Source organism: Drosophila hydei, unplaced genomic scaffold (assembly GCF_003285905.1).
Source record: "Drosophila hydei strain 15085-1641.00,03,60 unplaced genomic scaffold, DhydRS2 tig00000232-arrow-arrow-pilon, whole genome shotgun sequence".
In the NCBI taxonomy this organism is placed as follows: domain Eukaryota; kingdom Metazoa; phylum Arthropoda; class Insecta; order Diptera; family Drosophilidae; genus Drosophila; species Drosophila hydei.
The window spans coordinates 1,164,795-1,181,589 of NW_022045690.1; the positions used below are offsets into that span (position 1 = coordinate 1,164,795).

Genomic DNA, 16,795 nt, shown 5'->3' on the forward strand with positions numbered 1-16,795 from the left:
GTATTATGACAGCCACGCGACAGAGTTCCCAGTTGACAATGCAATTAGTTCAATCTCTCTATATCTCGCTCTCTCTCTCTCTCTTATGAGTAGTAACTACCTGTCCCATAGCCCATAGTTAGTATTGAATATATTGGATGCAGACGCACGCTGCCTCGTGCTTTTTATTGGCTTCGTCGCAAGGCGCATTTTTATCTCGCTGTGATTTCCATGAATCCGTATTGTTTTTTTCGGCATTTGCAACGATAACAACGTTATCAGTGCAGTGGCCAAAAATGGAGCACAAATCAAAATGTAGTTGAATTGCAGCTCTGTCCGCACGGACATTCACTTGTTCATTTGTCTGCCTACCGATTTGACGGCAACAATGCAAAAAGATTGCCAAAAAAGCGTACAAAAAAGAGACAGTGAAAACTCGGAGCAAATAAACACCAGCTAGCTTCATACACTATACGAGTTAACAGTCTGTTGACAACAGAGCTGCATCAATGGTGCTAACAGTAGATAAAAGAGGAATGGTAACATGTATAAGAAATCTGTTGACTATAAGATAGCGCTTATGTATAAGAGCTGCATATATAACAGAGCCTGCTATTCGTTAACAGAGTTCATAATTTCACGCGCTAAGTCAAGTTAACAGAGTTGATATCTTAACAGTGTATTTTTATGAGATGTTGCTCTTAACATTTCACAGTATTTTAACAGACTGGAAATGGCTTTAGTTAACATTTATATTGCTCATACGACTAATGTCTAGAAATTTCTTAATGGAAATGAATAAGATTTTCCTTAAAATTTTTTGAAAACTATAAACCTTATACAAAAATTGAAGCAAAACAAATTTATAAGAAACAGATTTGGGAGAATGTTTACAACGACGTGTCATATCGTTGGCTATAGCTAATGCGCCCAACCGAAACAGTTAGCCATGCATGTGCTGTATGCGGCGAGCTTTAAAAACGAATGAATGAAAGAATGGAGTATGAACCGTAAATGAAAATATGTGCAGCATTAATTTCAACGTTGCTGCACAATCAGAGCGCACAAAACTCCGCTCAATGGGTGGCGGCTGGGGTTGGCTTGGAGTTGGTTGGTGGTCGCTTTACGGCTGCTGTTGCTGACTGACTGACTGGCTGGATGCCCGGATGGCCGTATGGCAGTATGCCCGGATGGCCGGATGGCTAGCTGAGTGTGGGTGGCTTGGCTTGGCGTGGCAAGTATGGTTGGCAGTAGGTGGATTGCATGGGCTGCTGCAAATGCAACAAACACAATCAAAATTCCATTCTGTGTCATGCTCAGCTTGTGCAACCCTTACGGTCGGGCCAGTCCGAGCGGGCGAGGGTCCGTGGCTCTGGCTCTGGCTCTGGCTCTGGCTATGTTCACTGTCCGCTTGGCCAGCAGGCAGTCATTCAGTTAGTCATTCAGCCAAGCATTTAGTCAGTCAGTCAACCAGGCGAACTGTCTGTCCGTCTGTCTGTCTGTCTGTCTGTTGGCCCATACGTACTTGCGCATTGTTTGACCGAAAATCAGAGAGGGAAAATATATAATCAAGGCAGAACTGAGAGCTGAAATTCCATTGTTGCGGTGTTATAAACAAAATTTGCATTCTTTAGTATTTCACAGACAGCACACGCTATATGCACAGCTCACTCAGCTCATCTATAGCCAAAGTATAGACTGGTGTGTATATATTATAAATATAAATATATAGATTTATATATTTATACAGATGTATTTATATGTAGCTTTGCCTCTGTATTTATTCACATATTTTGGCATTTTCAATTCTGCTCGCCTCATTTCATTGCATTGCCCGATGAATAATTGCCGTAGCCGCATTCTGCTTTGCTCGCTTATCACGCATAATGCCTGATCAAAGTTATCAGGACAACAACAACAACAACACACACACACACACACACACACACACTAAACATTGTTGTCATTACCCACGCAACTCAATTCAGTTTTCCATCCTGTGGTCATTCAAGCTCAAACTGCAAGAAACGAGCAAACGAGTTAGCATATCGGGTATGCTCAACTAAGCGCTGCTCTGTTTTTACCATTACCTTGAACTAGCATGCATTTATACCTATGTAAACATATAAATTACATGTATAAAATTGGCTATAGCCGGCTTTGACTGTCTATTAAATAATATATGTATATGCATATATCGATAATTATCGATATAAATATGTATACATATATATTTATCGATATATATTTATCGATAATTATATATTTTATATATTTATCGATAATTATCGATATAAATATGTATACATATATATTTATCGATAATTATCGATTTCTTTGCTAAAAATGTATAAATAAAGAAGAGATGCTTAAAATTTGTTATAGCTAGCTTTAATTATCTACCAAATAATAAAAATACATAAATCGATAATTATCGATTTCTATGCTAAATATGCCTTAACACACTTTCTGCAAACTTAAGCAGTTTTATTATATTCCATCTAACATAGGCATTGAATATGCACACAAATGTATTTCAATTATAAAATATAGCCAGTTTTATATATAGACGATTATCAATTATCGATCTTATAAAGTTGTCTGCTTTCGTTATTTAATGAGCTGTCAACTTTGATATGCTACTCAACATATGTAAATAAAATAAGAATCAGTTTTTTATAGCTATGTTTTATAAGCTCGATATTTATCGATTTATATAGAGCCCTACACTGCCCTTTACTCTCTGATAGTTGTTGAACGTGCGCCATTCATCACGGCCACCTTTTGAATCACTTTTTTAATGGGTATTTAGAGTGCTATCAATTAGAGCGCCGCTGACTGCATCCTGCTGCAGTTGACTTTTGCTTTGCTCTGTTTCTTTGATGTGTGAATCCCGCTGCATGCGTGCGTGAGCGTGTGCGTGTGCGTGTGCCTGGTTCCAACTGCATTGAGCTGCATTTTTTGTGCAGATGCCGCTCCAGCCTGGTCAGTTCACATTGTTATTTAAATGTCGACCCAAAGCGCACTGGCTTCAGTTGCCTTTGGCTTTGGCTCCGGCTCCATGGTCCAGCCACGGTCCAGACATGTTGGCTGCACATGTTAATTAACAATTTTGATTGAATTCCAATTTGAGATGAAATGTTTGGAGCCACAGCCACAGCCACGGCCAACCAGCCAGCCAGGCAGCCAGCCAGCCATTTGCCATATGCTTGTATGTATATTTATCTATGTATGTCTGCATCGCTCATATTTGGAGCCTTTGAGCCGCTGTTCATTTTGCAATTGCATTTTGGAACCCACAGAATTTCATTAACCGTTGCACGGCGCACACGTTGCATCGCCCCTACATAATTGACGCAATTTGCCTGCAACCCACCTGCCAGGCGTTCACAATTGTGTGCCAGCAAAAGTTCAATCAAACATTTATGTCTCTTAATAATAATAAATATGTTCGTATTGTATTCACGTGTGTGTATATGTATGTATGAATGTATGTATGTATGTATGTATTTATGTATGTATATTTTGGTTTGTGCAAATATTTCTTTTTCCACTTGCAGTTCATTTTTATTATTATTATTGTTGTTGTTGTTGTTGAACAAATATTGTATTGTTTGCGGGTTTGCTCAATAAATAAATTGGATACACATTCTTCTTCTTTTTTTCGTATTTTTTTTTGTTGGAATTTCAGCTGCACTCGTAATTAACTTCATAATTAAATTGGTCAAATGAACCCATGCAGTTTTATTTGTCTGTGTATGCGTGTGTGTGTGTGTATTTAATTATTTATCTAGAGCCTCATCTAACTAAATGATGATGCTGCAGCTGCTGCTACTTTTATATTTATTATTTTTATTTCATATAAATTAAATTATTTAATAAAACATACCAAGCTATAAAGCTACAAATTTGTTGTTTAGTTTCTCAAAAATTATTTAATTATTTTATTTATTTTATTTATTTTGTACCCTTCACAGTCAGCCGCATCGAAAAGTTATCGTAGAACAAATAGAAACATTTAAGTTGCATTTTCATATGTCTGAAGAGACTTACTTTAAGTTAGGCTTAACAAGATTCTCTTTCTAATAAAAATATATAAATTTCTATAATATAATAAGATATATAGCATATAAATTTAACATCTATATCGCTAACATAATATGACATGAGAGCGAGACAAAGATAGCTGTCAGAGTGAGATGGCTATTGAAATCATTCGGACAGGGTCGTTATGCAAGTGGACGCAGAGAAGCGACTAGAAATTGGCATTCTGAAAGTGCAAATAGTTGTGAAAGATGGAAAGACCGAAGGCTGAAAAACTGAATCGAACTTAACTATTTTATGCAGAAACTTAACTTATAAACAGAGAATATGTTTTTAAGGAACTGTGAAAAGTCCATATTTGCATTCGAGCTATAGTTCGAGTTCGAACACCTCATTCATATATATACACATATATCATTTACCCATATCAGACTATCAAAATATATCATAACTAATCGTAATCGCGCCATCTAGCGAAGAGTTTTAGCAACATCTAACTCACAAATCCTAGCTCTTAAGATCTGGTTGCTAGCGCCACCTAGCGTCGCGTAGCATTGAGCATTTCCCCATTTGGTCACATATTTTTGTGTATTATAGACGAATTATACAAATACATAAATTTTGCTTCACCTATTATGACAATCAATTTATATGCCCTAATAAAAATCGAATAAAATATTTGGTATACACATTTAAAGCTTATGAAAATAGCCCAACTAGGCTAACAACTTTTACAAAATAATATTTAAAAATTTAAATAAAATCTATATAACATATTTTCATTACATTCAAAGAGTTTTTCCACCCATGGCAGCACAGGGTAATCCACAGTAGTCTCGTTTACACACTCTTTGCCATGTCCATCATAATTATTGTTGATGTTATGGAAATCTACACACACACACACATATATATATATATATATATATATATATATATATATATATATGTATATAGCATTTCAGAATGGGCATTCAAGTGCATATTTGTATTTAAAATACTTTGTGTGTGCTGCGGGTGGCTAAATTCGAACTGATTTCGCACAGCCTGAATTATCCGCAGCGTCTGCTTATGACACTTGACATTACATCGCACATTACGAGCTGTCAAGTACTTTGAGCACTTGGAGCACGTACCGCACGAAGCACGAAGCACGAGGCATGCGCAGGGATCCAATGCTAATCCCCCAGCCCCTCCCCCAATTGTAAATGCGCGTGAGTGAGACAGCAAGTCTCTTCGCTGATAACAAAAACTGTTGCACTTGTTGCCTGCTGCCTTCAGCCCTCTGGCTGCGCCAACACAGACAGGTGTAAATTTTGCACCATTTTCTCTCAATTGATGATGGGCATACAGCAAAGACATCGCCAAAGCGCAATGGACAAAAGCCCAGATAAGAAGCGTACACGAAAAATTTCTGCATAATTCAAGGCGAAAATATTCAATATCAAATCGAATGCATTGAAAGCACACGCACACACGTTTCACAGCCAATATACTGGCTTATGTAATGCTCGATATCTGAAGCTACATACATACATAATACATACATCTGTCTGTATGCATATAGCAGTCGCTGCAGCCAAAGGCGAGGCAAATCATTTGCATATGCTCATTTGACCACATGGAAAAGATTTAGAAACTCAAGTATTAGCAACATGTTTTTGAATAACATAAGCAAGTCTGAATGACTCACTGATTGACTGACTGACTGACTGACAGACTGACTGATCGACTGACTGGGCGAGGCATGAGCCAAAGCTTAAGCGTTGAGGCTAAGATAGCTTTGTATAGCTAATTTAAGCATCGATGGCAACGCTGAAGCGAGTATTTCGAGTCCGCAACTGAAGAAGAAGCAAGTTAGAGTGAGAATGAGAGAAAGACAGAGAGAGACAGAATGACAGGGAAAGCGAAAAAGATAGAGAAAGAGATATAGAAATAAAAGGGAAGGAGATGAGAGAGAAAGCGCGAGGAAGAGATAGAGAAGGAAGAATGAATGAAAGAGAAGAGAGAGCGAGAGAGAGACAGAGAAAGCGACTCAGACGACCGAGACAAGGAAGAAGTCAGAGAAAGGCTATTAATAGAAGAGGAAGAGAGAGAGAGAGAGAGAGAGATAAATAGAAAAATGGGGAGAGAGAGCGATTTGTCTCTAGAAAAAAATCATGAAAGTCTGCTTTAACCCTGAACCGTTGCCAAAAACTTTCAAAGTTCATAAATCTAGGAAAACGCAGAAGAAATATATTAGTTATATATATATATATATATATATATATATATATATATATATATATATATGTTGTGCTGTGTTGTAAATGTCTTGCTGCAGTCCTTGAGCACGATGCTGCGCCTCTTGGAACGCAAATCCAGTTCGTGGACATCTGTGCCTACTGGCCGCCACTGGGAGCTTGCGTCAGAGCATTTTGTACAGATGACAGGTGCTGTTAACTATGATGAACTTATCTAAAATGTATATAAAATGCTGAAAATGGCCACAGAAATTAAAGAGAGGGGGAGGGCGAGGGAGAGGGCAGCCAGAGGAAGAGGTGGGCAAGAGAGTGTGTCGCCATTCAGTTATTACTCCGAGGCGGATCGCGCGATGTGGCACAGATACTCGACAATGCGTGGGCGATCGCATAATAGCCATAATCATCCACGGACCTGCGTCTAGGCTGACTGTGGGAATGGGCAACGGCGCAGGGTTTTTTTGTTCGCTTTATGCTTATGCAAAAAGTATAAATGCGAGCGAGAAGCAGCCTTCAATTGAATACCCTTGCAGAGTACATATATATACTATATATATATATATAAATATAAATATATATGTTTATGTGAAATCAAGAAAATCAATTTAATTACAAATGTATAAAAGGAAACTTCCTAAACAATTTTCTATACATCAACTAGATGCAGTTGAGATTCACAAACATAAAAGTTGATTTAGTTTTGGATATATATATGTATATATATGTATATATATGTAAATACAGAGAAAGTCAAAAGCCCGCAAAAAGGTAACGAAAATTCTGCGATTTAATTATGTTTTCTTGGCTAGGCAGCAGAAACGATTTCTTAGAGTTATAGAGTTATATATAGAATTATGACTCTTCATAATTGCATAAAGATTGCATTACTTTTATACTGCTTACAATTCGAAGCTTGTTCGGTTCGAACCAACTTAGCTGCTACTCCAAAGCAATATTAATCAAATATCTAAACCTTTAATTAAATCGACTTCTGAAGCCGATGTTGAGACACCTCTTTATATGACACAAGGAGTGAGCATATTTAAGTTTGGCTCAGTGCAATCCACACTGAGGCTCCTCAGTTAGGGTATATGAAAACCAAAAAAAAAAAAAACAAACTAAAACTAAAACTAAAACCGCAATCGCATCAGTTGCTCTGTTCGTTTTGGCTGCAGGGCATTGTACAAGCGCCCACGGTCTACACAGCGTGGCACACGAGACATGTACATGCACATATGTATGTGTGTGTGGCTGTGTGTATGAAATACACACATAGAAGCTCAGCGAGAGCTGAGCAGCGAGCATATATGTTATACATACTTATATGTGCGAAGACATATATAACTATATACATAAATATATATATATATATATATATAAATTATATGATTTCCAGTCCTGTGGTGACTGAAAGTTAGGTTGAGAGGCGACTGTGCCTCTTATTGCTGGCCTCGGGCTCAGACAATGAAATAAGCCATTTAACGAGCAAATGACGGAGTGAATATTTATTTAAGCGGTTTACTGGAAGAACGCTTTTTAACCCTGCTTTTAATTGTTCTTTTTTGAATAATCGAAACAGTTAATTTTATTGGTTTTTCTTATTATATTCACTATTTTTAGTTTTACTTATATGACACCAATTTTTAGCATGTCCTATCAGTACGAGTTAAAACACGAGACTGATCTATATTTTTACAAATCATAGCCTCACCGGCGTAAGTAGAGTTGCTCTTGCCAGGGCTGTTCCTTAACTTGTCTAGCACCCGATAATAAGTGTTGAATAATACCTAACATTAAGTGTTATAAGCTAACTAAGTGTTATAAGTTAACTACCCCCCCCTCAAGTGTAAGGTCGTCCTCGACCGACCCAATTCCAGCGACGACTCCTCGCAAGTGCTTCGCGGACTTCTTTGCGTCGATGATCCACCAAAGAGTGAAGCCAATGCAGATTAAAGCACAGCATATGGCTCCTCTTTCGGAGTGCCGTACAACGACACATCATCAAAGTGCACCATTTCGGTTCCTTGGTCGCATATTAGCAGCGGTGACCAGCGAGTCGGTGCAGGTGTTCTCGAATGAAATCCGCAAGTCGTTCTCATTCACATTCAATACGGAGCAGTATGAGCAGCGTACTGATTCTTCGCTATCGCCGTTCAGCAGGCGCTTACTAAGCTTGCTCTTGCGCCTACGTATGTGGCGTCTGTTGAAGCTGTTGGTGCACGACGTGGACGTGGGCCTTGGCATCGGATGATGCACACCAAAGTTGTGCAGCTGCAGCGACTTGAGTGTGGCTGGCGCCGTCGATGACTGGCCGTGCACGTGCCCGTGATGGCCGTGATGACTGTCCCACCACTCCAGCGATGCTATGAGCCGTTACTGGACGAGTGATGTGTGTAGTCTGTCGGCGCGCTCAGCTGGCGATTGAATTCGGCCTTGCGGCGCGTCAAGTCCGTCAGGCAGTATTTGTTCAGATGGCCGTTGCTGGAGACAGGGCTCTTGGGCGATGATGCCAGATGCTGCGTATAGGCCGAAGGAGTTGCTGCTCACGCTTAGCTTATTGCCGGCGTTGTGCAGCAGATTGTTACAGTTCTTGCCGCTGATCTTGGCCGACTTTTGCCCGTCGTCGGTATCGTGTTGCTGCTGCTGCTAGCCGCCCTGTACTCCTTGTCGTCGCTCTCGCTGCGCACCGATGCTCGATACGCAGGAAATGTCTTCGTCTTGCTCTTCAGAGAGCCGTTCAGCAGTAGCTGCTGTTGCCGTGCGGCAACTGCCGACAATGCCGGCAGCTGCAGTTGACGTGACGCCGCTGCCGATGAGGATGAGGATGAGCCGGCAGCCGTGGCAGGTGTCGACAGAGATGGGCAGCGGTTGGAGCAACCTGTGGCTGTGAAACTTCTTGAATTAATGCAGTTGGCGGTGTTTTGGGGATTTCTTGACTTGGTTCTAGTATGGATGAAGAGTCGCTTGGCTCTGCCGCCGCGAAGAGTTCGTTAGTTGTTGCTGGCTGATGAGCTTCTACTGTTGGTGGTGGTGCCGTGAACAAGGGGGTTTCCTCAACGATTCCGCTTGTAGATTTGCATGCTGTGGTTCTGGCTTAGCATCCAACTATGGGGCGAATAGAGCTGTTGCTGGTTCTTGTGGACGACAGGATAAATCGTAATTTTTCTGCAGGCTTTTTTAATTTTTGGGAATTTGGTTATAAAATGTATAGTGTTGATGGATTCCTCTAGCCAAATTGATTTTAAATCTGAGGAGTCCAAAATGTTTGGGCTAACAATGAGCCTTCGCGAGAGTAATAGCAAGCATTAAACTTTGCAACTCCATCGTCCGCATTCTGTTTCTGGACAGTGTTTCAGTGTTTCAAATAAATAAATCAATAAAATCAATTTGTGAGTTTTGGCTATCCCGAGAACTCCACTGACAGCAAATGTTAACTGGTTAAGTTGGTCTTGAACCTCAGTGTTTACTTCTATCCGTCTACTGTTGGCATTCATTAGTCGCATTTCAGTGGACCTAGTCTGCTCTAAATCACCAGCATCGGGTGTACCCGCCACCAAAATGTTTTATAAAAACTATGCCAAGTGGCTAAAGGTAAATAGAAAACTATACCTAACTTATTCGAAATTGCCTAGCGGCTTAAAAAAAAGGTGTAATAAAAAAAAACAAGGGAGTCATCTTAGGTTGTCCTTGTGGACCACCCTTCCTTTAATGAGGACCTCGGTCCCCAGGTCTGCTTCCACGGCCTTCTCGACACATAAAGGTGTGAGTTTGTTTCCGAGCCGTCGGTTGGACTTGACCAAAACCTTGTCACCAACATCGAAGACTCTATTCTGCCGCTTTGCGTTCTCCCTAGCTCTGAGCGTCATCTGAGCGTTTCTGATCTTTTCTTCTATCTTCTCTTGTGGCTCATCAGAGTGCGCCTGAACCACATCAACTGGTCTCTGGTCGATGACCGAATGGATCGACTTATTGTATTCGGTTGTGGCCAGTAAAATGACTTCTACGGTGTCATTTATGCCTTTGTCGATCTTTAGGCATCTGGCTAGCTCTAACAGAGTGCTGTGAAAGCGCTCAACCTGTCCATTCGATATGCTATGCAATGGTGGTGCATTTGAAATGCTGACCCCATAGTTGTTTGTGAGCATAGTCATGATGGTCTCTGAATTCAATGACGGTTCATTGTCACAGTAAATGGATCTGGCTTTTGGAAAAAAATTCATAAGTTGCATTACGGCTGGCTTCAGATCCACAATGGTTCTTGAAGCGACCGGTTGGACGATAGCAAACTTAGAGAACTTGTCGATGCAAGTGAGAAAGTATTTCTTGTCAGTGGAGAAAATGTCTATGTGTAACATCTCTCCTACATGTGAGGGGATCGGTGTCTCTCCAAGCTCTTGTTTTTTGGGGTGTCTATCATACTTAGCCCTAGCACATGTTTTGCAGTTTTGTACTATTTCCTTGGCAATTTTTGCCATCCGTGGAAAGTAGTACTCCGAGAGTACCTGCTTAACATTTTCCTGTGCAGACCTATGGGCCCTATTATGCTCGACTGTGAGGATTTCCCTTCCTTCTCCAACCGCAAATATGTCCACTACGCGATTTTTGCAATGCCAGAACTTTGTGGCTGGGTATCTTCGCACCAATGCATCTTGTATCATTGCAAGCGTGTGTAAATTACAGTGGAGAGCATTTACGCATTTGGGTGAGACTACATCTTCGAGCTCGTCTAGCAGCGATTCGACGCATGTATAGCTGATCAAGTAGCGTTTCTTATTTCCAAAAAGAATAAAACTTCGTTTTAAGGGGAAACGCGCCTCTTCTAGCACTATCTGGTTTTGAAAACAGTTCAAGGGTTTGTCTGTCGTCTCAATGGTGTTGGTGAGAGATACCTCACTGTGGATCGTTGCAGCGCAGGACTCAATTTCTTGCTCATTTATAGCGTTGAGCTGCTGTCTTGACAAGGCATCCGCAACCAGATTGTCCTTGCCAGGTTTATAGAAGATACGTGCATTAGACTCGTCAATGCGCGCTTTCCACCTTTTGATTTTCGCATTTGGATTAGATTCCGAAACTGCGAAGGTCAAGGGTTGATGGTCAGTGAAGATATTAATGTCTTTCACCCCATACAAATAGTGCCTTAATTTGGCAAGTGACCATACAATGGCCAATAACTCTCTCTCATTGGTTGCATAGTTAACCTCACTGTCCTTCAATGTTCTTGAAATCATTGTTATAGGACGACCCTCTTGAGACAAAACTGCACCTATGCCGTGAGCCGAAGCATCGGTCGTTAGATCGAATGGCTTCTTAAAATCGGGGTACCTGAGCATTACATTCTCGGATGACAAAATATCGCGCAACTTCTGAAATGCCCTCTGCTGCACTTCAGAGAATTGAACCTTTATATTTCTGGACCTATGCTTACTGACTGTTCCATTTTCACCCTTCAGGATATTCGAGATGGGTCTTGCTATTGCGGCGAAGTCCCTAATGAAACATCTGTAATAACTTGCGAGGCCTAGAAATGATCTAACCTCGAACAGCGTTTTTGGTTCTGGATACTCCTGTATTGCCCTAACCTTTTCAGGATCCGTCGTGGTGCCAGTGCTGGTGACTACGAAACCAAGAAAGTTCACGCTTTTCTTAAAAAAACGTGACTTTTCGACGGAGACCCTCATGTTTGCTTCGTGTAAGCTTTTTAGGACCCAATCCACGTGTTTAATGTGGGATTCCTCATCTTCTGAAAAGATGATTACGTCATCGACATAAACATAGCAAAATTTGCCAATCTGCTCTCGCAGTATGTCGTCGATGGTTCTTTGAAAGATGCTTGCTGCATTCTTTAATCCAAAGGGGAGTCTTTTGAACTCGTATTTCCCCCCGTTCACAGAGAAAGAGGTTTTTTCACGGTCGCGTTCAGCGAGTATGATCTGGTGATAACCAGACTTGAGGTCTAATGTTGAAAAGAATTTGGCTCTCCCCAAATTCCCCAATATCATTGATATATTTGGCATAGGGTATTTGTCCGGCACGGTTTTTTCGTTAAGTTTACGAAAGTCCATTACCAACCTCATTTTCCTATTGCCCGCTTCATCAGTGCCCTTCTTGTCTACTACCCATATTGGGTTATTGTAGGGAGAGACGGACTTTTGAATTATATCATTCTTTAGTAGATCTTTGATTTCTTTATTAACGAAATCAGCCGCTCCCATTGGATATGGGTAAAGCTTGGCATAGATCGGTTGCTCGTCTGTAGTCCTAATGGTAGCCACGACTGATGTGTTATACGGCAACGCCTCGTCTGGGTCTGCAAAGGCCTTTTGTCTGGTCTTCAGCATTTTCAAAAAAGAACTTCTAACTAATGGGGATGCGTCTGCACAGTCTACATTTGTGAAATTTACATTTTTGCATTTGTGGAAGGTGATTGGTTCGACCTCCGTGCCCCACTTAAGTTGTCCTGAAGCTAAACAAAGCGAAGCAGATGCCTGCTTAAGCAGGTCAAGGCCTATAATCCCATCAAAGGTTGATAAGTCCGGCAGAATAAAAAAAGTTGCTTTTAACCCAAACATTGAAACAAAGCATTTGTGTGTAATTTGTGTCTCGCCGTGAATGGAGTGAATTTTGAAGGGGGACTCTACCGAGCGGACGCCTTTCAACCCTTTATGTGGCCGAATGAAATTCTTGGCCGCGCCCGTGTCTATGAGGAATTGCATGTGAGTCCCTCCTACTCTTCGTCTGATGACGGGTAGAAGGGATTTACTCCTAAAAAATTAAGGGCATCAGAGTTATAACTAGTAACGTCATTGATTTGTGCCGCTGCGCTGGAGGCAGCATCAGCACACACCTCTGCCCCCTGTCCCGCGCCTTGCGTGACGTGATTCAACCTTTGCTGCTTTCTCAGACCGCCTGTGCGGTCAGATGCGGGGTGCTTCTTGTTCGCGTAAGCAAGGGCCTGAGTGGGCTGCATTACCCTTGAAAAGGAAGGATCGACCTCCATGGGCACTGGTGCGCCATTATTGTTGTGCTGCCTGGTGCTTCGTGGGTCAGTCCGAAATGGGGCCCTGTTTTGCTTGCTAAAGTGCGGATTCTTTGTACCGCTAGCTTGTCTTTCGGCTTGATGCGAATACCTCTCATATTGGTGACCCTGCGCTTTTGCATGCGGCTTGCGCTCTTTGTCTTCAAGACTTTTTGCAAAATTAGCCGCGAATGAGTACCTTTCGTGATTCGACTCGACCTCTTGCGCGAGAGCTAGCGCTGAAGGCAGATCTCTGGGCTTTGCTGCAAAGAGCACATCTGTTAGACTGCGCTTGAGACCCGATATGAACACACGCAACGCATCGTCGCGGAATTTTTCACATAGGCCCTTTGCTAAAGCCGGCTCATATGACATATTAACTTTGTTTGTGAGAAGAGCGAGTTTCTTCTCTACTTCATCATAATATTGAAGCAGGGACAGGCCACCTTGCCTCAAGGTACTTAATTCTTGTTCAATGACATGAATTGGTCTCTTATCACTGTATGTGAAATCTAGGCGATTTATTATCGCATCAAAATTCAGCACAGTACCAAATGAGGCTAGCACCGCGTCTGCGGGGCCCCTAATCTTGCTTCTTATGATGATGACGGCCTGATAATGACGAGAACTGCCATTATACGGTCTGAAGATCTCGTAAGTGGCTAATGCTGCCTGCCTCCAAGATACATACGATTCCTGTACCCCTGCAAACTCAGGTAAGCATTTGACGGCATCTAGTGGCTCGTCACAGTGAATATCGTTCCTAATTCCTATAGCAGCATACGCTACTACTTGTGGGGCGGCAACGTTTGCTACCGCTATTTGTTCAGCTAACTCATTAATTCGTTGAGTTAATACATGTTCCCTCTGCTGGTTTACAGCGGCCTGTTCGGCTAAAGCTTTGCTAGTAGCCGTCCTTATTATTTCCGTAAGCTGATCTGCATCCATTCTACCTGATGGTGGGGGAACTACACAGTCGGAATCTGAGTCGCTAGACTGCCTGCGAGGGTTTCTATATTGGTTGAACCGAGACATGCGCAGGTCAGTGGTCGCGAAAAATAAAACGGGCCGTCAGAAGATGGGTCGAATTACGTCACAGCTCTGAACTACGAGAACTGCATGCACAACTTCAGACACACAGAAAGTAACACAATGTAATTTTATTGACGATCTGAATGATCAATTGCTGCCACTAAAATTCCCAAAGTAGTCACTCTCACTTGGTTCTGATCATTAATTTTTTTTTTTTTTTTTTTTTTTTTACATGCAATTGCAATATAAAATACTCGCTAGTCCTAGGTATTTTTTTATAAAATAAATTTTAACACTTTTTGTGTTTGAAGAAAAATTTTGGCTAGAGTATCCACTTACAAGATTCAACTAACACAAAACAAAAAAAAAAAATCCCTTTATAAGATCTGTCAATTGCAGCTCCCGCGCTGCTGTCTTAATTGTTGTTGGTTGTGGAGTCCGACCACTAGTTGGGCGCCAATTATATGATTTCCAGTCCTGTGGTGACTGAAAGTTAGGTTGAGAGGCGACTGTGCCTCTTATTGCTGGCCTCGGGCTCAGACAATGAAATAAGCCATTTAACGAGCAAATGACGGAGTGAATATTTATTTAAGCGGTTTACTGGAAGAACGCTTTTTAACCCTGCTTTTAATTGTTCTTTTTTGAATAATCGAAACAGTTAATTTTATTGGTTTTTCTTATTATATTCACTATTTTTAGTTTTACTTATATGACACCAATTTTTAGCATGTCCTATCAGTACGAGTTAAAACACGAGACTGATCTATATTTTTACAAATCATAGCCTCACCGGCGTAAGTAGAGTTGCTCTTGCCAGGGCTGTTCCTTAACTTGTCTAGCACCCGATAATAAGTGTTGAATAATACCTAACATTAAGTGTTATAAGCTAACTAAGTGTTATAAGTTAACTTATATATATATATTCATTTGGCAAATGTGTCTATGTATATGTATATATGTATTTATCTAGATCTAGCTCTAGCTCTCTATCTATTGCCGACACAGCACAGCACAGCGCAGCGCAGCGCATTTTATTTTTAGATAATTGCTCTTCCTCTTCACAATTTGGCAGCGATCCAAAAGCCAAAGCAAAGCAAAGCAAAATAAATAAATTCAAGATTTTTTTTTGCAAAAAAAAACCAAAAAAAAAAATTAGTAATAACAAGAAAAATGCTAATCCCACAATGATCCACAGTTTACATGCGCCCCACCCACCTTAGCCACTCAGCACCTATAACCAGACGCTATATCTATATGCGTATAGGCAACTGTACGTCTATTGCTCTATGGCTATATCTATGCATCTATCTACATGAATCATTGAGCCTTGCAGCTCTTGAGACATTATCATTGTCTGATAACAATAGCTTAATGACTTTCAAATAATATGTATATATATATATATATATATGCATAGATTACAGATTCTTGATAAGTTCATGATGTCATTGAAAACTAACTGGGAATTTTAACCATATCTGAAAGTTTGAAAGTTTCAAAGTTCAATTCGAATTGCGACTGACTTGAAGATACCCTGGCCAAATCGGGCTTGTATATAGAGAATTAAGGTAATATATAAAGAAACTATTGTGAATTACTTTCAGCTTAGTTAGTTCGTTATATATAAATATCTTGATCAGCATTGTTGTCATGATATTTAGTACAGCTCCTCTCTACGTCTGGCTTTTGCTTCGCAGCGCTCATTGCACTTAGATCTTAAATTATAGATTGAGGATCGCACATCCTAGATCAGTGGTCATAGATCATAGAACAAGAAACATATAACATAGTTGCTATCAGAAGTCCTAAATCATAGATCATAGATCAAATATCAAGAAAATCATGGAAGATCATAGATCCTTGATTATTGGTCATTGGGTAAAGAAAATAAATCATGGATTATAGATCATAGATTATAGATCAGTGATCATTGATCGTACATCGTATATCAAGAATATCATAGAAAATCTTAGATTCCAAACTCATAGATTCCAAACTCATAGATCATAGATCATAGATCATAGATTATAGATCATAGATTATAGATCATAGATCATAGATCATAGATCATAGATCATAGATCATAGATCATAGATCATAGATCATAGATCATAGATCATAGATTATAGATCATAGATCATAGATCATAGATCATAGATCATAGATTATAGATCATAGATCATAGATCATAGATCACAGATCATAGATCATTATGTAAACATAACAGATTACAGATCATAGATCATAAATCAGAGACTATAGATCATTGATCATAGATTATGTATCATGAATATCATAGCATCTAGCTTGTAGGTTTTTGATTAATGATCATAGATCATAGATCCCAAGCCATATATATATTCTAGAATCTAGATCCTAGACCCATAAACGGAGATCGTTGGTCATAGATCATAGCATAATGCTCAACATATGAGTAGTCCAATCACTACACCATATAATTGCCATGGAAACAATTAATCATTAG

General features: G+C 40.3%; 1 protein-coding gene across 1 annotated transcript in view; it reads left to right on the forward strand.

Moving 5' to 3' along the window:
* Nucleotides 1-16,795, forward strand: part of LOC111600222 (protein scalloped) — a 67,002-nt gene that overhangs the window by 14,995 nt on the left and 35,212 nt on the right. The window lies entirely within an intron of this gene.